Raw genomic sequence first — 23405 nt, forward strand, 5'->3', positions numbered from 1 at the left:
AGTACACACTTTTACTAAGCATTACCATCTCCCTCTTTATTCCAAGTCCAGGGCTGGGTTTGCCACTGCAGTTTTACAGGGCATGTTAGCAGCTCCTAATGCTTTGTAGTTTGCCAGCCTCCCTTTTCCTTTGCTTTGGGATTCTACCCACAGGTTATGACTGCAGCAATGTGAGACGAAGAACATAGTACAGTTTTGTACCTACCATAAATGTAGATGTTCGAGGATCTACATTGCTGCAGTCCAATTTTTCCTCCCTCCTTCCCCTCTATAGTTTGTGGTTGCTGGGTTTCTTTTTGGGATACTCTTTATTTCTACACTGGTGGTTGTTGGGTGTTTGCTATTTTGGCTCTGGCCTTTAATTTTTAGGCCTTCTGACATCTGGGGCAAGAAAGACTGAGGATATGGCGTCGGTCATGCGCTTAAGTACTACTACGTACTGACGTCAGCTCTAGGCGACATTGACCGACGCCAGCCTAGCTCTTTGGTATTTGGGCCAACCGAGGACAGCGGACTACCCACAGGTTATGACTGCAGCAATGTAGATCCTCGAACATCTACATTTATGGTAGGTACAAAACTGTACTTTTTGTTTAGCAATACTTTTTTTGGAAGAAACTGTGGTGGCTGTAATACCTAAAAGCAGTAAAGACACATCAGACCCAGCTTTATATAGAACAATTTCAATTTTAAACCATGATTATATTGGTGTCTCTCATGAAACCAGGATCCATTATCAGTGGAAGTCCCCGTGGTGTTCTATCCTATTTGTGTGAATTGCTCAATGCTGGCTTGATGTACTCCTCAGTGAAGGCCCATATGTCCGCTATTTCTGCCCGTCTATGTTTAACCCCCCTCTAGCTAGCAGACCTGAGGCTAAACAATGTCTTAAAGGTGTTCTTCACATTAAACCTCCCAAGAAACCTATCACTCCTCCCTGGGATCTCAAATTTGCACTTGAAAAGCTGATTCTTCTCCCTTTTGAGCCAGCTTCGTCAGCATTTCTGCAACATTGTTCCTGGAAAAGTACTCCTCCTAGCTATTACTTCAGCCAGATGGGTGTCTGACCTCCGGACCCTAATGGTCTCTCCTCCCTTTTTTGGTTTTCCATAAAGACAGGGTGTTATTGCGTACCAACCTTTTTCTTATACCCAAGGTATTCAACAAATTGTCACTCATCCAATCCATTTCATTTACCTACCTTCTTTTCTTCTCCAGAAAATTCTAGTGAGAAAGTGTTGCACACTCTGGGTGTGCATAGACAACTTAGATTTTACTTAGACAAGACCAATTCTATTAGGAAATCAGATCAGCTTTTTGTGTCCTGTCATCCCAGGGCTCTGGGATTGCCTCTTTCAAGCAGACTATTTCTACTTGGCTTTCTAAAGCTATTTCGATCCGTTATGTGAAGCATAGTAAAACCCTTGCTCCTTCTATAAAGACACATTCCACTAGGGCTGTAGCTTCATCAGTGGCTTTCTTCAAAGGACTAGATACTAGCTCTATTCTTGAAGCGGCTAAATGATTTTCTGTACATACCTTCACTAAATTTTAGAAATTGGATGACATTTCTAAGTCCACGGCAGGGTTTGCCAGAGCCATACTCCATGGCTTTCTGGAGAGCTCAGCTGCCTCTTCCTCCACCTTCTCCTCATGAGCTTTTTTACTTTCCCTCATATTAAGCATACTGCAACAGATGACTAGAAGGACATAAAATAGTTGTGTAAAATCTTACCATAATAATAGATGAACTTCTCTTCTCTATTGCAGTATTCAAATCCCTACTTCCTTCCCCCTGGTAGTTTGGTTCTTTCCTTGGATGGTCATACCCTCCCTATCTTAGGCTGTCTTCTTCCTGGGGCATTCAATTCTGAAGTAAATGCGTGCATGCATCATTTTTATGGCCAAAGTACAAAAGCAGCCTGCATGCAACATACCACTTATTCTAGAGTAGTGAAAGACATTTCTATACTGGCCGACTTCGGGTCGCCTATGGCAGACAACTCCCTCATGTTAAGAATACTGCAACAGAGAAGGACATCTATCATTATGGTAAGATTTTACACAACTGTTCTTTCTTCTGTATCTCAGCTGATGGACACAAGGCTAGACAAAAACTCTGGCTGATAAAGTATGTAGAACTGGGTCCTCACAGCTGAACCAAGCCCTGTCAGATTAGAAGATAGCATGACAAACTGCATAAGCAACCACCTACCTGCTTCTACTGTGTGAGCAATACAAAATACACAGTGCAAAGAGCTGTTTTTTTTTTTTTTTGTCTAATGTGTTGGCCCTCTTTGCATGCTCTTCTGGTGACCATTAGCTGTTAGCTAGGGCTGCGCCTTTTATCTTAATCTCTCTGACCCCCACCAGTGGCAGGTCAGGAAGAGAAGGAGGGAGAGACTAGGGCAGACAGACACATCAGAAACTTGGTCGTACATGGCAGGAGATTTGTTTGTATGCCCTAGAACAGCTGTCACTGAGGTGGCATTACTAACATCACGTGTCATCACACATAACATTAGTTATCTCTGGCTCCCCCTTCAATGCAAAAATGCTAACTGCAAGCTGTTTTATGATTTTGAAACTGACCCCATCACCAGGAATGTATCCAATTGTGAACAGAACCCCCCCCCCCCCCAGATTGGGTGAGCCAGGAAAATGTTGCTCTTTCCAGACTCCTTTAGCAACTGAGTGAATAGACAGACTCTGGATGGTTGGGTTGTAGTCAGGGCTCCATCAGTTTGTGGACAGCAAAGGTTTTTCTACTTCAGAAATATATGGATAACTGATGCCAGTTGCTTCAATCATGTTTTGCCCTATGTAAATTGGAACATACTATACCACTTGTTAGATGATGTTGTTCAGACTTTGAAATATCTTAAATAACATGGCCCCTTTGCACAAAATCATATCTTAGACTTATAAAACCCTGCTTCAGATCGAGGATGTGAAATTTCACAGACATCATCTCTGATATTCCAAACTAAAGGCTGACCTCATCAAATTTTTAAATCCTATTATCAAGGAGAAAAGTTGATTACCACTTGAAAAAAGACCTCCTGTCTTGATCAATAATATATATTCATAATATTACAAGGGCGGTCTGGTGTAGTATAGAAAAACTGATTAAGCCAAGACAAAATGCCACTTCCATCACCTTTTCATCACTGAGTGGCATTATTAGCGTTACCTAGTTTGGAAGATTTTTTCACTGTATAGCACAAAAACGTCTCACACTCTTTCAAAAGATGGACTGTTAAACTCCTCAGTTTCACTGTTGTGCCTTTACCCTAGGTTCAGTGTGTGTATATATATATATATATATATATATATATATATATATATATATATATATATATATATATATATATGTGTGTGTGTGTGTGTGTGTGTGTGTGTGTGTATGTATGTACACACATAGTATAAGATGAAGTCGATGTCATCTTCAACTTACCCTCCCCATTCCAAATTTCCAAATTCTTAAGTCTTAGCTAGTGCTTTAGGGTTTATTTTTAGGACCATTTTTTTGTTTGTGAATGACATGGTCCATTCATTATAAGGAAGTCAGACTGGTTCAATATAGAGTCCATTTTCTGAGCCTGCTGCAGTACTGACACTCTAACCAGCTTGAGTGGTCATTGATCTTTTAATGGTAGGAAATCAAATGAATTAGTCTATACTGCTCCTCCATGATCTTTTAGCTGCATTCAACATATTTGTTTTCTGATTGGAGTTCTTGAATTTCTGCAAGGTGTCCAGTGCAGCTCTTGACTGGTTTACATTCTCCCTCTTGGGGTGTACTTAGTCTGGTCTCAAAGACTGACTTCTCCTCTACCCTTCCTCTGAAAATTTCCATAGGACAACATTTTTAGGTCCAGTACTACTATGTACATGTTGCCATTTGGTGATTCTGTTCAATAGAGAGGCTTGAAGTATTGCTTCTGTGTTGTCCATACCCTGTTATCTGTGTCCTTTTTACAGGAGCATGAACCCACTGAAAACTCTTTGGATGACATATAAATCTGGATGAGTACAAAATACTCAAATGTACCCAATATAAAACTCTTTCCATGGAGCTTCTTACCACAACTTCTTTCCCTAGCCCTGTATTATTTATAGGGTCATAGATTTGACTTTATGCCTAAGGTGGGTAATATATGAGAAGTTCCATAACCATCCAACCAAGTATCAGCTATTTCCTAGTCTTCTTATCATCTACAGAACATTACCCAAGTTTTATTCCACCTGAGGAGTTACCAGTGGTCATGAAAATTTTGTTTATCTATAGACTTGGACTATTGAAATTACTTTTATAAGCCTGGCAGTTTGCAGCATGCGTGAAACCCTGCAGCAGGGCTCTTTGTTTGGGGGGGGGGGGGCTCTCAAGGTGTGGATACATTATGCCTGTTTTGTGTTCTTTGCACTTGCTCACTGTTTGAGCATAGAATCAGCCAAATTTCTAAGTGATAATGTTTAAAGCCCTATAAGACAAGGGTGCCTCCTATGTGAATTTGAATCACCATTTTAATTTTATGTTTTAATATGCCTGGAGTTTGCATTTTTTTTAGAAGTATTTTTTTTTTTTTTTTTTTTACTTTGGAGGTGATGATTTAATTTTTCTTCTTTATAGTTTTAAATTGTAAAATGTCTAGAATTTGCATACTGTACATTCATTTTTAAAGGATATTTTTGCACTTTACTTGATCTTCTTGGACCCTTTACTCAGTCTGTATCTGTTGGTTTAGGCTTCAGTTTTCAGGCTCTGACCACTTTCTGCCTTGACCATGACACGAGGGATATACTACTACATCAACAGTAGTCAGTGTCTGTCTGTGCTTAACTTCAAGAGGTGCTTCAAGACGTATGTCTTCCATAAAGCTTCTAATGACTATTTTAATAGTTGTATAGCTTTGTGATCCCTCAGATTCAAATCTGTTTTTTGTGTTGTTAATGTTACAGTACAAAAAAAAAAAAAATAAAAAAAATAACGTGTAGTTTTAAAGGTGCACAAATGAAGACTGACTACATTAAACTGACTGGGTGTATTTTAAGTACTCTGGGATATATCATACTAGGTTGGTTTTGAACATATTTGTTTTAGTATATGTTAGCCAGTCATTTTTTGTTTTTAGCTAGGATATCATGAGATGTATAGAGCGCATAAAGTGACAATGTATAGTATGCACTAACACAGCCAGTATTCACATGTCTCAGCTGTACCTCACTGAGTAATAATAGTTCCTCATTTTCAGTCTTAATTCCATGTCCACCCTATTCCACAATGAAAAGGTCTGTCATGCATTCATTGTTAAGACAGGATTTGTCAGATCACGCATGTACTCAGGTCTCTCGACAACAAGTACTTTTATGACTCTGTCATAGCTCATATTGGAGTGAATGACTGGAGACGTACCTCACTGGCAGGTATGTCACTAGCCTTGAACAGCATATTACCCTCACCTAGAATGATGCCACAGTATAAACAAAACATTATCGATTTTAATAATTGGCTTAGTTTTTGGTGTCATTCAAAGAAGATCCAGTTTCTGTCAGCCTGGGAAGACAAGGTCGACAAACCTCACTGCTTTGCCAGAGAAGGATTGCACCCAGCACCACTAGTCTTTCAGCTGCTGGCAAAGGCTCTTGCCTCCCCTATAGTGCCTTTTTTAGGCAAGGTCTCAAAAACAAAATTGCTGAATTGCCAACCATTCAAAATGAGGATAATGCTGCTAAACACTAGAAGCTTAAACCAAAAAAACTTCACACCCTAGAAGTACTTGTATCACTGGAGGATGTAGATGTCTGCATTCATAGAAACCTGGTTCAAGGCCTCAGAGAGTACCCCGGCCTTGCAAGGCTATAATGCCTTCCACACTTTCAGACCACAAAACAAACGTGTGAGTACCAAAGGAGGCATTGTCTCTATCTATATTAAAGATAAATTCACCTCCCAACTACTTAGACTGGACAACTCCATGGAGTTGCTCCAAGTTCAGATTACTGTGGGTAAGACCCCCATTTAACTCATAGCTAGTTATAGATCCACCTCCATGGATCATGATGCATACGAGGCCTACTTGACCAAACTGGAGTCAATCCAAATATTACCAGGCACTCTGGTCATGGGAGATTTAAATTATCCCATCATCAACTGGGAAACCTAATCTACCCCTAAATCACTAACGCAAAAGTTCCTTGACTTTAACTAAAATGCCATGGAACAAATTGTTCAAACCCCAACAAGAGGAACAAACCTATTGGATGTGGTCCTCACTAACATGACAAATAGATGCACCGCAGCAACTGTCGGACCCAGAGTTAAATCTGACCACAAATCCTTCATCTTCGAACTGGCACTAACACCAAAACTCACAAAGGGTGAAGTCAGACTAAAAAAACTTCACCAAGGCAAACTATACCATCCTAGGGAAGGTATAAATGCATTCCAAGCTCCACCCCCAGCTGAAGTGGTAACTACACCAAAGCTTATACTAAAGCCCCGTACAATCACTTGTATAAATGTATAGACTCAGCTTTTCCAGAGAGAATCAAAACCAGTGCCCCAAGTTGGAAAAAAAAAAGGCTGCCCTGCTGGACAGCCAGCATCAACAAACTTTACATCAAATGCAAAAATCTGCTCTCTAAGAAAACTAAGGTGAGGCCCCAACAAGGAAAAGCCTCAACAGGCAAATAAGACAACATGTCAAATCCTCTAAAGGTAACTTTGAGAAAAAACTTAGCAATCACAAACAAGGATAATCATAAGGCTTTTTATAGCTGCATACATAGCCTAAAAGGTAGGGCCCAAGCATGTACCAAACTAGTGACTCACAGTATCACACACACTGATCCCACAGAGATAACAAACCTGCTAGCAGACAGATTTAGTGAAAATTTCACTCACTTATCCCCTTCAAACTTATCACAAACCTTGCCCTCAACTTCTCCACTACCCTACATATCTGAAGAGCAGGTCATAAAAGCCTTGTCTAAGGCAAAAAACACAGCCTCTATGGGACCAGACTGCATCCCAGGCTGTCTTCTAAAGAAACTAAAACATGAACTAGCATCACCATTAAGTACCCTCTTCAATCACAGAACCACAGGCTTTGTTCCTGTGGAAGGAGACAGTAACAGTTATTCCCCTCCACAAAGGTGGCTCAGAAACAGACCCAGGGGAATTATAGACCCGTAAGTCTGACCAGCCTCATCTGTAAAGCCATGTGTCAAAGGAAAAATAAACTTCAAAAAGATCAATACACGGCAGGTTCAGGTTAAGGCACTTTAATCTTGCAGCAAGGAGACAAAAACGTGCTAATACAGAGTTTGTCTAACTAAAATCAGTAAGTAAGATCATCTTTATACATTTTCTAACAAGACATTGCCTACCAAGCTGACGTAACAGATCACAAGTTCTAACATCATTACTTCATAGCAGCTGTTTGTCCATGATTTTCTGCTTGCACTATCAATTTTATGAAAAACTTCCTAAGAAAAATAACATGGCCTTGACGACCACCGGTTAGATACAACTTCCCACTATGTTATGTTACCATTCAAGGTGTAGTATAGCTAATTCGAGCACAAAGCAAGTACAGATTCTTCAAGCAGTCTTTTGTTTTATATATCTCTTCTTTTCTGCAGCTGTGCATGTTCTCATAACACAAACAGAGCTGATTGTTCATATTCAATCACATTATAGAAAACAGTATTGTTCTATTCATTCACTATTCATTAATTTCCCTGACCTAGCAGATAATCACCTGCTTCTCAGTACATTTCCAAAAGGCATAACATGAATTTTGCTGTGCTAGCAAATACTAGGTCAGGGTGCATCTTGCAATTTCAAAAAGCATACTGCAGTTTGAAAAAACATCTTATAATTTCATACAGAATTAAGCTGTACATAAAATAGAATGAAATGTGTTAACTCTTTTAGCTTCTAATAAGCACTAAACATATATATTAATACATATTTTTCTGACATTTCCCCCGTTAATACTTTTTATTCTGTTTTCAAAAGCATAAACAGTTTGCTTCTTCTCCTAACCTCTTCCATTTCGGATTTGCAGTTAACAGAGTCATTTAGTTTAGACTTATGAAAGCATTTCACTTTTCAACAATTCTTCAATTTCAATACTTTGATACAAAATCTCAGAAACTGACATGTCTATAAAATCTTTGATTAACTTTTTCATGCAGGGAATACCACAACAGATGCATGCTCCTAATAGGAGTAATCCCACACAAATGGCAATCAGGATGTTCATTAGGATGGAACCCCACCCCCAAACAAATTCTGGAAAAAGTCCGTCAGAGGGTTTGGGCCTGGTTTGGTCATGGCCGACGCTTGCTGGATCACCTCAAGATGGTCGTTTATCTCATGCTGGTTGTCAGGAATATACAAATAGCATTCTTCTTTGATTAAAGCGCACGTACCACCTCCCGCCGCTAGGGTGAAGTCGAGAGCCATGCGGTTTTGAAGCACCACAGTTCTCATAGCGTTTAGTTCGTCATTAATTCGAGAGCAGAAAAAGTTGCATTGCTCATAACTTCGAGAAGTTTGGACAGTTTTCTCAGATCCCAAATCGATTTTACTGCGCCATATGCAGGGGCTATGCCTGCCCATGATATAATAGTGTCACTCAAGTCCATATGTGTCAGTTTATCTTTGTTCTTCACGGAATTATGGTTTCTCCATCCTGCTTCGATTCGTCCCACTGGATTCTCGGGTCTCTTGATTGGATTTCTGACCTCTCTGACGTTTCGAATTTTCCCTCGAGGCAAAGCTGCAGTGTGTCGTATGGCCGGAACCAGGTAACCCAAAAAACAACTGCTGGACCAATTCTCAGGTAGCCATTTGTATGCCTTTTTCCCACAAACAAAATAACAATTCTCTACTTTAGTATTGATATATGCTTGCCCTGCATGAAACATTTTCTTATCAATGATAGAAAGTTTCTTCAAAAGAACAGGATTATGCTGTATTTCACTAACAGTTTTTTGCATTTTCTCAAGATATGAGTCATAGTTTGTATCACAAATAGTTTCTGCCTTATTAGCCTTGATATAACATTTATAAGAAACAGTAACATTGCAATTGCTCCAACCCACCTGAATAGTGTCATTTTTATAAAAACATACAATGCCTTTTTGTGTAACAGGTAGGTACAATGCTATTTTGGCTTGTGATTTTACAGGTGTAGTATCAAAAATCAAATTTTCCCAGGTCTCATTGACCCCTAGGGGGACAGCAGTCATTAATAATCCCCCGTATGCTGTTGGTATAGCTGTGCAAATCCAGCAGTTCGAAACATTAAAAGTCTCAGCATACACATATTTAATTGCTTGGTAAGTGTTAAAGTTTGGGTGCCAGTCTATGAGTAACGCATCACGTTTGTTCAGTTCAACTCATGTGGCTGAAAAAAGGAAAGGCCACAGCAAAAAGATCATTGTTACCAGTATAGCTAACAGGATGATCATGCAATTTTTCTGAGGTTGTTCTGCATCCCTGTTTACTCTATACCTGGTCATTTTGTTCTCGTTGTATAACAGTAACAAGGTTTTTGTCCAGTTCAAAGTTCTTGACCAGTTTGCAGTGCGTCAAATGGATCCAGGACACACGTTCAGCTATCTTAACTGCAATGGGTGTTGCCAGCAAAACTTGGAACGGTCCCTCCCACTTTGGAGAACTCCAATTTCTTTTCTTCACAACCTTCACCCAGATCCACGACCCTGGTTGTACTACTGCTTCCAATAGTCTGGTCTGTTCTTTATCTGAAACAGAATTTAACTGCAGAAGTTATTTGTTATTCAAAAGTCACCTCATATACTCTGCAAGTGAACTGTCAGCCTCCTGGTCTGCAGGCTTGAGAGGTTTCCACTGAGGTATATAATATGCCCTCCCAAACAGTATTTCAAAAGGAGTTAACCCCTTTGCATTTGGAACAGTTCTCATGCTCAACAATGCCAGAGGCAGACAGTGCACCCAGTTCTTCTGTGTCTCACTAATAATTTTCCTAAGTTTGTTTTTCAAAACCCCATTATGCCTCTCTACTAATCCTGCGGATTGGGGGTGGTATGCACAATGGTTCTTTAAGGAAATTCCGAAATAATGGCTCAACTGTTGTATGGTTTGATTTACAAAATATGTGCCATTGTCACTATAGATCTTTTCTGGTATGCCAAATCTAGGAATAATTTCTTTAACGAGGACTTTTGCAACAGTAGCTGCATCTGGATTTTTGGTTGGAAAAGCTTCCACCCATTTGGAAAACATATTTATAATGACAAGACAGTACTTTTTATTCTCGCATTTGTTCAGTTCTATGAAATCCATACAAATAGTATGGAACGGGTACGGTGGTGTAGGGAAACTCCCTTGCTTAGGTTTCAGTGCCTCCTGTGCATGATGCCAGTTACAAACATGGTATGCTGCACAAAACTTTTTTGTGTAGTTTGTAAATCCATACGTTGTAAACACTCGATTTACTAACTGTACCATCCCCCCTGTTGAGACATGGCACTGCCCATGGCTCAACAAAGCTGCATATATAAACAAGTTAGACGGCAAAATTGGTTTTCTTTCTTTGGAGATGTACAGCCCTTTCTCAAGAATTGCTCCTTGTTTTATCCATTTCTGTTTTTCTACATTTGTAGTAAGTGTCTGCATTGTTTTTAACATTTCTAAATCTAAAATCTCAGAAGGTTGTAATTCTTCACTCAAAAGAAATACTTCTGAAGCTGTAGCTGCCTGCTTTGCAGCTGTGTCAGCTCTCGCATTACCTTTTGAAATCCTATCCTGTTGCTTGGTATGAGCTATGCATTTACAAATAGCTACTTTCTGAGGTAACTGAATAGATTCTAACAAATCTAAAATAAATTGCACATGATTAATCAGTTTACCAGTAGATGTTATCATTCCTCTATTTTTCCACTGCTGCGCAAAAACATGTACAGTAGAGAAAGCGTACTGGCTGTCAGTAAAAATGTTCACACATTTACCCTTTGCCAAGGTACATGCCCTTGTCAAAGCAATCAATTCTGCTGCTTGTGCAGATAAGTTATGTGGTAAAGACTTTGCTTCTAAAATCTCAGTATCAGAAACTACTGCATACCCTACTAGATTCTGTCCTGTAGGACCCTTTTTTGCATGAGCCGTCCACATAGTATGTCACCTCAGCATCATCCAAGGGAACATCCATGAGATCTTTTCTAGGTAGTGTCTTTTGCTCAATCTCCTGCAGGCAGCAGTGTGGTTTGCCATCTGCAGGGATTGGGAGCAAGGTTGACTGATTCAAATTGTGCATCATTCAATTGTCATATGAGGTTGGCTCAACAGTATAGTCATACAGGAAAGATGTCTAGCAGGAGAAAGATATGCTACTTTTTCTTGCAGTAAAATAATCGTGACTGCATGAGGCACTCTCAATGTGAGAGGGTGGAATAACACTACAGAGGCTGAAGCCTGTACTGCCATTGCAACTGCGACTACTGCTTGTACACAGTGGGGTAAGGATCGTGCCATTGGGTCTAGCTGTGATGAATAGTAAGCTATGGGGCGTTGCTTGTCCCCATGTTGCTGTGTTAACACTGATGTCATATAGCCTAGCTTACAATCTACAGTTTGGAAAAATTGTTTATGATAGTTTGGTAATCCTAAAACTAATGAGGATGCTATCAGTTGTTTCAATTTGCAGAAAGCTGATTCTGCTTCCAGTGTCCATTCTAATGAATCTTGTGCTGCCATAGGCTTCTTATATATTAAGCTGGTCAGTGGAGCAGACTCCAAGGCATAGTTTGGGATCCAACTCCGACAAAAATTGATCGTACCTAGGACGGACATCATTTCCTTCTTGGTAGTCGGTTTGGGTGCTTGTAAGATTGCTATTTTCCTGTCTTCATGTAATATTCTACCTTCTTTGGATATTACATATCCCAGATGTTTAACATGCTTTTTTCCAAAGCTGCAGTTTGTTTTTGTTTACTTTGTGTCCTTGAGTGGCTAGAAATTGTAATAACGCTATGGTATCTTCTCTGCATTCTTGCTGGGTGGGGGCTGCCAGCAGAATGCCATCTACATAAAGTAAAATCTGGCTGCCTCTCGGTGGGATAAATCCCGCCAAATTAATTGCCATTTCCTGTGCGAATATTGTTGGGCTCTGACAATATCCCTGTGGTAGTCGCGTGTATGTATACCTTTTTCCCTGAAATGTGAATGCAAACCAATGTTGGCTGTCAGGGTGAATCTGTATTGAGAAAAACGCATTGCTAATATCTACCACAGAAAAATACTTCTGTTGAGGCTTTAAATCATTTAATAAGGTGTGTGGATCTGGCACCGTAGGTGCCCTAGGTATTACTGCGTCATTTACAGCTTGTAAATCTTGGACCATACGCCATTCTCCATTTGCTTTCCTAACAGGAAATAAGGGTGTATTACATGGCGAATTGGGAGATTCTATCAATACTCCTTCCTTAAGTAAGGCTGCTATTATAGGTTTGATTCCTACTTCTGCATCCTTTCTTAAGGGATACTGTCTCTTTTGAGGTCTAAATGCTGATTTTGGTGTGATAGTAACTGGTCCTGCTGTACGAATAAGTCCTACATCTGATTTTCCTGTTGACCAGAGAGTCTCTGGTATGCCTCGTAAAGCTTTTTCTTCTTCCTCCAGTAAGAGTGCTACTCAGCTGTCCTCACTTGCCTGCAAGTGCACAGCTGGGTGTGTCTGTGTCATCCAGTTCAATTTCTGCTTTTGGACTCCCTGTTCTGACAGTTCTAATTCTGTCTGTTTTTCCCACCTTGTGACTTTCTCCTAGGTCTGCCCACTTCACATTCTTGTCTTTAGTTAAACTAACATGTGGTAGTTGATTAGATTTATAAAGTGCTAGGAATTCTGGGGCAATGAGCAGCTAACTACACTGTTCCCTTCTGTGTCCTAGTACAGATTACATAATACTAATCTGTTAGCATGGTTTCTAAACAGTTCTTGCTCATATTCTTTATCAGGTCCTGGTGTGCTACAGTAATATAGAGTACAATGCAACAAATGCTGTTGATCAGTGTCAAGGGAGGGGGACTTACTGATGGCTACGTTCACCAGTTCTTCAGTTACTGCCCCTGGACCAGTCGTAACCAAGTCCTGGCTGTACCAATAAAATGTTTCACCCTCCGGTCGCACCACAAAAGTATCCATTTGTCGCTGTGCTTCCATACCCTGCATAGTTGGAACTACTGCTATGCCAAATATCTGCATAAGGTCTCTGCCTAAAAGGTTTACTGGGCATTTTGCAGAAACGACAATTTTGCTCTTTTGGGTCATCCCTGAAACAGGGTCAGTTATTGCTATGCTATGGGAGAGTGGCTCCCGATACAGCTGTCCATTAGCTGCTTTCACTAATATATAGTCGAGTGATTCTGAATTTTCTGGTAGTTTGGAAGGATGTATCAGGGTCCGTGAAGCCCCTGAGTCACACAGGAATTTAACTTCCCTCCCCTCTACCAGAAGTGTAACTTCCGGTTTTGTGTCTGCTAAATAGAGCTCTAGGCTCAATAATGCCAAGTCTAAAATTTCACTTTCTTCACCATCGGTGATTTCTTGTACTTCCTCTATTTCTTCTATCACATCCTCTACTCCCTCTATCACATTTGCATTTGTCTTTTCTTGGTTATTCCCCTCTAGTGATTCTTGACTATCATATAGTCAGTCCTCACCCTCCTTATCTTCCATGGCTACCTTTTTGTTTTGCCTGCAATCCCTTGCCAAATGTCCCTTTTTCCCGCATTTAAAACATTCACCCCTTTTCTTTCTCTCTTCAAACTCCTCTGATCACTTATCAGATTGTTTGTTTCCCTGGGCATTTTTCTTGCCCTTCTTCCCGGACTGTACTACAAAGACTTCCGCTCCATCTTCTACTGCAAATACTTGGGTTTTCTTTTTGCTATTAAAATGCCTTTCAGCATGTCTCGCATATTCAAGTAATGACTGTAATCTACTTGTACGGTGATCTACCATGTGTTTTGTAATAAAATTACTTATGGGTGCAATACTACCCTTCAAAAATGCATTCTTTAGTTGTTGCTCATATGGGAAGTCATGTGTTTGGTCTTCAGGTACCTGCATTCCACAATGGTTATTAAAACATTCTAATAATCTGGCATAATATCTATCAACAGTTTCACCTTCCTGTTGGATGCATTGATTAATGCAAGTCCAGTCAGCCCTAGCCTTCCATTTCTCAGAGATTCGGTCTGTTAGACCTTTCACTCTGTTATCCAGCTCTGCGTTGCTATGTGGGAGTGGCTTATGTTCCGCGTCACAGGGATTCCAGTTGCCACTGATCATGTGCCAATCTGGACCTATGATTTGTCTGACTACTTTCTCTACTTCCTCTCCATTTAAATGGTAACTTAACCTCATAGGTTCATAGGTTCATAGGTTCATACTAGGCTATCTGCCCGAGGGCATTTATAAGCCTAGCCCATAGTTTTGTGGCTTACGCCACCCCTTTAGTTTGGAGAAACTATGCCCATTATTTTGCTGTGCCTCTGTCGAGCAGTGACACTGAGGTAACCCCTGGGGTGTATCTGCGATCTCCCATCCATTGGTCAAGATTCCTCTTGAACAAGGCCAGCGAGGTGCTCTGCCTCACATAAACCGGGATTTTGTTCCACAGCATAGGGAGTCTTTGGGTGATGAATCTATCCCTCCAGCACGTCCTATTAATAACCATGTCGAGGTTTAAGTCTCCGCCTTGTGGCTCTGAGGGATCTAGATTTTTTGAGATGAAGCATGTTCATCAAATCTGGGTTTGACATGGCCTTGTATGTCAGGCATAGGTCACTTCTGAGCAAGCGGTAAGCAACTGAATATAACTGGAGTTCTTTCAGTCGGGCAGCATAAGACAGATTTTTGAGACCTTTTATCCTTTTGGTGAGGAACTTTTGTGGCCTCTCCAGCTGCTGCAAGTGTCGGGTCAGATACATCCTGAATGGGGCATTGTACTCGATCATTGGTCTGATGAGTGATGAGTATAGGGAGACTATGACTTCCCTTGATCTAGATGTGAATCCCTTCATGATAAGGTGGGCAATGTAGAAGGTCTTCCTAACTACTTTAGCAATATGAGTGTCGAATGAAAGGCTACTGTCAACCTGGGTTCCCAGGTCCCTAATAACTTCTTCTGTGTTCAGGGATTGCCACCTATATGGTAGCTAGGGTAACCTTATTTTCCCGAAGGGTATGACTATGCATTTCTTGGCATTTAACTTTAGGCCATGGCTCTGGCACCAGTTGTCCATTTCTGTGAGACCCTTCTGAAGGATATCTGTGTCGGATGTGTTTTCAACTACGGCGCCCAGTTTGCAGTCATCTGCAAACTTTGTCAGCCATAACCCTCCTGTGTTTGCTTGTACTTCAGAAAAGTAGATGCCAAACAAGAGTGGGCCCAGGACTGAGCCCTGTGGGACACCACTTGTGACAGGCTTTGAGTCTGACATGGCGCCAGCAACTCTGACCCTGTGGGTTCTGTCACTCAGCCAGTTTGCAACCCATCTTGTAATGTATGGGTTTACATTTAAGTTGATGAGTTTTTCAATGATACCCGAGTGAGGTATTGTATCAAAAGCCTTCGCCAGGTCTAGGTAGGCTGTATGGACTGCCTTTTCCTCGTCAATGGCCTTGGTGACTGTTTCGAAAAAGTCAACCAAGTTTAGAAGGCATGATCTGCCTTTGACAAAGCCAAACTGGGTTGGATCCAAAGTCTGCAAGTTCCCTATGTCTTTATTTATGAGATCCATTATGATCCTCTCCATGGCTTTGCAGATAAGGCTTGTCAAGCTAATGGGATGGTAATTTCCAGGGTTGGTGGAGGCACCGCCTTTGTGGAGTGGGACCACAGTCGCTGTGCGCCACTCCCTGGAGTGATCCGGAGGTGAGACTAAGATTAAACAGCTGTCCTAACTGTGGGTTTAATTCCTCGTTGAGTTCATGGAGCACACAGCCGGGGACACCATCAGGTCCCATGGATGCTGTGTTCTTTGCCTTGGAGAGAGCAGTTCTCACCTGTGCGTTAGAGATGTTTGGGGGGCTACAATCATTTGGTATAGATATCTCTCCTTTAGGGGGGGAGGGGGGGGAGAAGTTTGCACTGAACCTGTCAGCCAGTATGTTGGCAATGTCTGTAGGATCAGTAATCTTCATATCATTTTGAACTACCCTGTAAGTCTTCTAAGAATTTTCTAAAATTAACTTTCGGATGGGGAATTCCCTCTGTGGCTTTCCGGATGTCTTCCGGTGTCCACGGTCTATATACCAGGGTAGTTGGGTCCTGCCCTTCCTGTTGTGCCTGAGGATTTGGTACTTCTATGAGCGGGCATATCTCTTCTTCGCTCATAGCCCATGAATTTCCATTTATTTGATATAACTCCATATCCCCTCTTTTACGTGTTCAAGACCTAGTCTCGACAGGATCTCTGACAAACGGTTTTGATTTCGCAGGGACAGTTGGGTACAGCTGAGGTGGATCAGCTTGTCCACTCGCTTCATATTCCAGTAAGGGAAGCGGAGGGGGCAGAGGGGCCGATGCTATTACTAGGTTATTGTCTTCTTTGTCTAAAAACATTGCTTTTGAATTTTTAATCTTTTGTTCCCTGTGGTTTGCTTCCTCAAGCTACCTGTGTGTATGGGGAATGCCTAATTGGTGTTGCTTTTTCACTTGACCTTTTGTGTCTGTTTTAAGCTGTTTGACAAGTTTGATAAGTGAAGGTTTGTCTAATTTGCCATCAAATTTGTATTTATTAACCCATTTTGTATAGTACCTAACGTTATCGGCACGTTGTAATTGCATAAGTACTAATCTATGTTGGGAGGGTGGCCTAATGGTTAAAGGTGTTTGCCTTACAAACTCAAGGTACAGGGTTTGAATCTCACAGGGGATTACTGGCTAGGCTTAAAATGGCTCGCAAGGGCAGTTAGCCTAGTACTAACCTATGAACCTATATATTTCGTGTCTTCGGTTAATGGCGGATCTCGGGATCTTTTTGTGCACTTATTTCTCATGTCGTCTTAACTTAGTTAGAAATTGTTACGTAACCCTTCTTATCACGTGGTACCATGATTTCTTTTTTTCCCACAGTTTATCTAGAATAACTGCCTACCTATCCTGTTTCCCTGATCTATGACAAGACAGCAATCTTTTTTGTCCCTGATTTATAAAAAAATCTCCCTGACAAAAACAAATACTGTAACAAGTCCCTGATCTGAAACAGAGAAAAGGTAAATTCCTCCTTACCTGAGCCTCCGTGATTGACCGTCTCACCGTCTCACTGATGGAACCAAAATAGAAAGTTCGAAGGGATCCAGAAACTGCCACAGACCACAATGGAACCGTTGACTCTTCCTCCAATCGCAGATCAGAAACAGTGGTTGGCCTCTTTTGAACGACAATTCAGTCGGAGGTCTTTCAGAGCAAAAGAACCGATGTGGCCTCTTCCCTGTACGGTTTCATGCCACCGGGCCCATCTGACCTGAGCTAGAGCGAGAGTATCCGTCGAAGGACCAATCTGTCAAAGGAAAAATAAACTTCAAAAAGATCAATACACGGCAGGTTCAGGTTAAGGCACTTTAATCTTGCAGCAAGGAGACAAAAACGTGCTAATACAGAGTTTGTCTAACTAAATCAGGAAGTAAGATCATCTTTATACATTTTCTAACAAGACATTGCCTACCAAGCTGACGTAACAGATCACAAGTTCTAACATCATTACTTCATAGCAGCTGTTTGTCCATGATTTTCTGCTTGCACTATCAATTTTATGAAAAACTTCCTAAGAAAAACAACGTGGCCTTGACGACCACCAGTTAGATACAACTTCCCAATATGTTATGTTACCATTCAAGGTAGTATAGCTAATTCGAGCACAAAGCAAGTACAGATTCTTCAAGCAGTCTTTTGTTTTATATATCTCTTCTTTTCTGCAGCTGTGCATGTTCTCATAACACGAACAGAGCTGATTGTTCATATTCAATCACATTATAGAAAACAGTATTGTTCTATTCATTCACTATTCATTCATTTCCCTGACCTAGCAGATAATCACCTGCTTCTCAGTACATTTCCAAAAGGCATAACATGAATTTTGCTGTGCTAGCAAATACTAGGTCAGGGTGCATCTTGCAATTTCAGAAAGCATACTGCAGTTTGAAAAAACATATAATTTCATACAGAATTAAGCTGTACATAAAATAGAATGAAATGTGTTAACTCTTTTAGCTTCTAATAAGCACTAAACATATATATTAATACATATTTTTTGACACCATGAAACATATCATCATGGACCTCATAAATAAAGACATAGGTGACCTCCAAACACTGGATCTGACCCAGTTTGGCTTTGTCAAAGACAGAGCCTGCCTTTTTAAACCTGGTGGATTTCTTCAAAAATGTGACCAGGGCCATTGATGAGGGCAAATCTGTGCACACAGCATACCTCGACTTGGCAAAGGCCTTTGACACAATCCCACACTCAGGCATTACTGATAAACTTAGCAAACTGAATGTAAACCCCTTAGTTGTAAAATGGGTTGCGAATTTGCTCACAAACTAGTCACACACTATCAAAGTGGGTGACTCCAGCAGCAGACCTGTCATCAGTGGGGTGCCGCAAGGGTCAGTGCTGGGCCCCCCTACTGTTTGACATGTACTTCTCAGTGGCTGACCAAGTTTGCAAACTGGGTGCAGTTATTGAATCCCCAAATTATGTCAGTATACTTCAGGAGGGTTTTACGCAGACCAGTGACTGTTGTCTTAGTCACGGCCTCAAACTGAATGCATCATCATTCCCTTCATAAAAACAATGCCCCTTCACAGTGTCAAATTAAGAACAATACCATGTGTACCTAAGAAGTGGTAAGGGATCTGGGATTACAAATAGACTGTGACCTTAACTTTGACCACCATGTGTCTACTGAAGTAAGGAAGGCTTTCCATGTATCACACTTGATTAGCAATGGCATCGCCTCTAGAGCAAAGGAGGTTATAACCCCTCTATACTCATCACTAATCAGGCCCATAATTGATTACAATGCCCCTTTCAGCATGTACTGTACAAAGCACCTACAACAGTTCGAGAGACCTCAGAGGTTTCTAAGAAGATACTCTCTACAAAACCTGGCCTTAGGTTTAAAAACTATCTAGAGTGTAGACAGCAAGCATTTCTCTGGCAGAAAAGCCTATCCTCTTTATTCCCAGTATCCATAGGAGTTCCACAAGGCTCAATTTTTGGCCCCCTTCTATTTTCCATCTTTATTAATGACCTGTATACTGCCTGTCCAGAAGCTAACATTATTCAATATGCGGATGATTCCACACTCATCTGCTCTGCATCCTCAATGATTGAATTGCAGGAAATTACCCAGTCCAACTTTACTTCTATTGAAAACTGGCCAATTAATAACTGCCTAATATTAAATCCTAAAAAAAACAAGTTGTTACTGTCCACACCCACTCATATCAAATCACTTCCAGTAACGGCACATTAATTGCCTCTGACTCCCATACTAAACTGCTGGGAGTGGAAATTGCTAACCTATAATATGACCTACATGTAAATCAGATAATCAAAAATACACATAAGAAAATGGGCTGCCTTTACAGGAACCAGTCCTTCCTATCTCATGCCAAAGTTACCATTGCTCGCACTCATCTCCTTTCAACTCTGTTGTATGCATCTCCCATCTTAACTAACCTATCCAAGTCTGAACTAAACAAACTTTCAGCATGCTATAATAAAATTGTAAGATTTGCCACTACATCCGCCATTTGAACTCATTACCGTCTTTCTCTCAAACAACTTAATTGGCTGGAATTTCCCCACCTCCTCCATTACAACCAACTTGTATCTGCTCACAAAGTACTATATCAACCAGACAGAGTTCCATCACTAAAAAACATAATTATGCCTCATACTACTGCAAGACCTGTCCGATCATGTGACAAGCTTCTACTTAAGGTCCCCAAATCAAATAACTCAGCTGGGGATTCTTTATTTTCCACTTATGTTGCTAAGTCACGGAATTCTCTCCCAGTTGCCTTAACTGTTGAATCCTCTCACACAGCTTTCAAAAAAGCTTTTAAGTCACACTTACTGGATCACTGGATCTGCCTCTGTTCATCCCCTGGTTGATTCTGTTTCCTCCTTACTTACTCTGTAAATATCTTTCTTTATCTACCTTCAACTTCCCTTCTACTTGAGACTAATATCCTCTATGTTAACTAGCCATGAAATGTACCCAACATCCCTTTAAGTATTAGATATCCTAATCCCGCTCTTATTGTATAAGGAATCTAACTAACTAGTATTTTATGAAGAATTTATCACTATTTCAATATATGTAAATTTTGATGTATAGCTGCAACTTAATGCATGTTCACATTGTACTGATTTTGATTGTATTCCATGTCTTGTTATATGTACACTGATGTTATATATTTGCCTTATTTTTTTGTACGCCTTGTTTACTTATTAGTTGGAACTTTTCTCCCAGGGCCTCTACTGAAAATGAATTTGTGTCCAGTCAGACTTTCCCAGTTAACAAATGTAAAATAAATAAAATAATAAATAAATAAAGGGACTCCAGCATGTGCCTTAAACAGACTGGCTAAAGTCCCTATCACTGTACTCAAATATCACATAGACTTCTTAGGGGAAACTTTTGCATGACTTACAGAGCAATCTCTGACCCAAAACTAATAAATTTGCTGCACATCCGTAAATCAAACAGGACCAGAGCTACCTGTTCCAGGGAGCTAAATCTGGCCTGTGACTTGAATAGGACATGCTGGAAGGACATATTTGTCTCTCAGCGACTGCCATGTCTTTGGAAATAGGCTGACAGTTCATGCAAATCAGAGTACCTTGATGGCACTGTCCAAAAGGAACCTGGACGAGTGGATGGAACACTGTAAATTCTTACCAGGGATAGTGCCCACAACCCTCTTGGAACATGGGTAGTCATTACTAAATACAGTCCTGGGTATTAACTAGAGTATGTATGGTATTACATTGGGATGAAATGGCTAAGCTTGAAATGACCTTTGGATCGATAGCCTAGTAACCCCCTATGTTCCTATAAACAAATACCCAAGGTAAGTTATACTGAGTCATGTTACTGCATCAAAGAAACTTCTTGTAATTATGAGGAAATGGTTATTGTCCATGTTGTGAAGTTCCTTGAAGTTAATAGGAAGTGTTCCACATTTTGCCAGTTTGACCCACATTATGAGAAACAGTGTTCAGATTTTGGAAGTCTAAAATTGAGAACTATGTCAGTGCTTAAAATCAAGTATCTAAATGAAAAACTGCTGTCCCAAAACTGTCAGCTGTGATGATATATAAATAAAACCTTTCATGCAGTTCCAAAAGTGAAATTTAGAAACGTAACAGGTAAAATGCAAATTGGAAGCAAGACTCATGGGAGGGTCAAGTTATAAAGCAATATCTGCTGCATGAACAGTAAACTATTCTCTGACCACAGCCACATCTCCTAAACTGCTCACACTTTCTATGCATCTCCACTAATCAGATCTCCTACTAACTTTACATTCTCAGCTGCAGTCTCCAGCATATGGTATATTGTAATCTGGCTGCAGCCATCAGCTCCTCATTGTATCTTCCCTAAACATGTATATAGCATTACCATTCACTGTTTACGTTGTTACTTTTTATGTCTTCTAGTTTGTTTGCATTATGCCATTCATCTTTCTGGGATTTGTATACCACCAGGCTGAGACTGAAATTGGTCCACTGAGAACAGTGCCCCACCCCTATAAACAAACTTAAATAAAATAAACATGTAAGCAAATGCGTAATTATCAGTGCAAGCTTCCATTCAGAGTGAGTCATAAGCACTACATTCTAATCCTAAAACTGCCACAGTGTACTGAGTTTGCAGCACTATTAAATTCATGCTGACTTGACAACTGCAGTAAACATTCAACTAAACAAGTTTCCTGTGTGTTGCCTAAGCATGCATACTGTCCTGTGTGTCATGTAGTATTGAGTAACTAATTGTAGTGCAAATCAGAGTTCTGCTACAGCAGGCAGAAATCTCTTTCTGGTTTTGCCCCCCCCCCCTAAACATAAGAACAGAGAGATTAGCTGATTCTCTGTATTAAATTGATGATGGGGTGTCACTGATTCATAGGTTCATAGGTTCATACTAGGCTATCTGCCCTAGGGCATTTATAAGCCTAGCCAGAGTGTGTTTGGCTTTCGCCACCCATTTTAAATTAATTTTGCTATGCCCTTTTTTGAGGTTAGTATACTGTGCCTCTGTCTAACAGTGACACAAGTGATACCTGGGGTAAACCTACGATCCCCAATGCACTCATCAAGATTCCTCTTGAAGAGAGTCAATGAGGGACTCTGCCTAACCTGGACTGGGATTTTATTCCAGAGTGAAGGGAGCCTCTGGGTTATGAATCTGTCCTCTGGGTTATGAATCTGTCCTCTGGGTTATGAATCTGATCCAGAAGAAACGTTTAAGGTAGAATGCATGGTATGCAGAGTGAGGAGAGCTGTTTCGTAAAGTAATTATCATAATTATGGTTAAAAATTCATAAATCGTTAGTGTATTGCTTTTGGTCCAGATTGGAACTGAATTAAACAGCTTTACAGGAACAAATTGTTTTGATTTTCTTGCATGAAATTTTGACAGGATAATTAGATGTAATGTTCAATGTTCTTGTGTACAGTGGTTTTCTTTTGTTTAGTATTTTCTCTTTCTTCCTAATAGGTACTAAGCTGATATTGTACCATATAGACACGGTTTTGGTTGGAAGTCGGTGCATATTAACTGCTTAGTTTTTGAAAGATGAAAAGTATGACTCTCATTTTAAGACCCATTGCTGTAGTACACTCAGCAGAACATGATTTTGCCTTGGATGGACAGCTGTCTTCCAAGCAGATTTCATGGACAGTACAAATTTCCCCTTACCAAACACCAGGTCAACTCATATGCCCAGGATGTCAGCCTTAAATTAAGAAAGTAACCCATACCATTGACCTGACTTTTTGCTAGGTGAAGTAAAACCCTAACTCTAACCGTAAAATGCCCTTAACCTTAACTCTACACATCACTTTAGTTAAAAACCCTTTCCCTAACATACCAGTACAAAGATGGCACTTGATGTCTTGGTTTTGTGTCTGAAGTTTACTAATAAAGTATGGTTTAGTGGGAGAGAAGTATTCAGTGTTTTGTGATTCAAAATTGTTGTACTCAATGTTCAGTGAATTCAGTTTTTATTTTGAGGTTCAGAGTTCTGTGCTTTCCACATTTCATTTTATAATCCTCCAGATGACTTAACACTCTTCTACATTTCTATACATTTTGGGGCTC

At 40.4% G+C, this 23405-nt stretch overlaps 1 protein-coding gene across 1 annotated transcript in view; it reads left to right on the plus strand.

The window, feature by feature from the left end:
* Positions 1 to 23405, plus strand: part of ACACB (acetyl-CoA carboxylase beta) — a 1510375-nt gene that overhangs the window by 831620 nt on the left and 655350 nt on the right. The gene's annotated exons all lie outside the window — the stretch shown is intronic.

The sequence above is a fragment of the Protopterus annectens genome, chromosome 4.part0, assembly GCF_019279795.1.
Source record: "Protopterus annectens isolate FY-2018-M chromosome 4.part0, PAN1.0, whole genome shotgun sequence".
NCBI classification, from domain to species: domain Eukaryota; kingdom Metazoa; phylum Chordata; order Ceratodontiformes; family Protopteridae; genus Protopterus; species Protopterus annectens.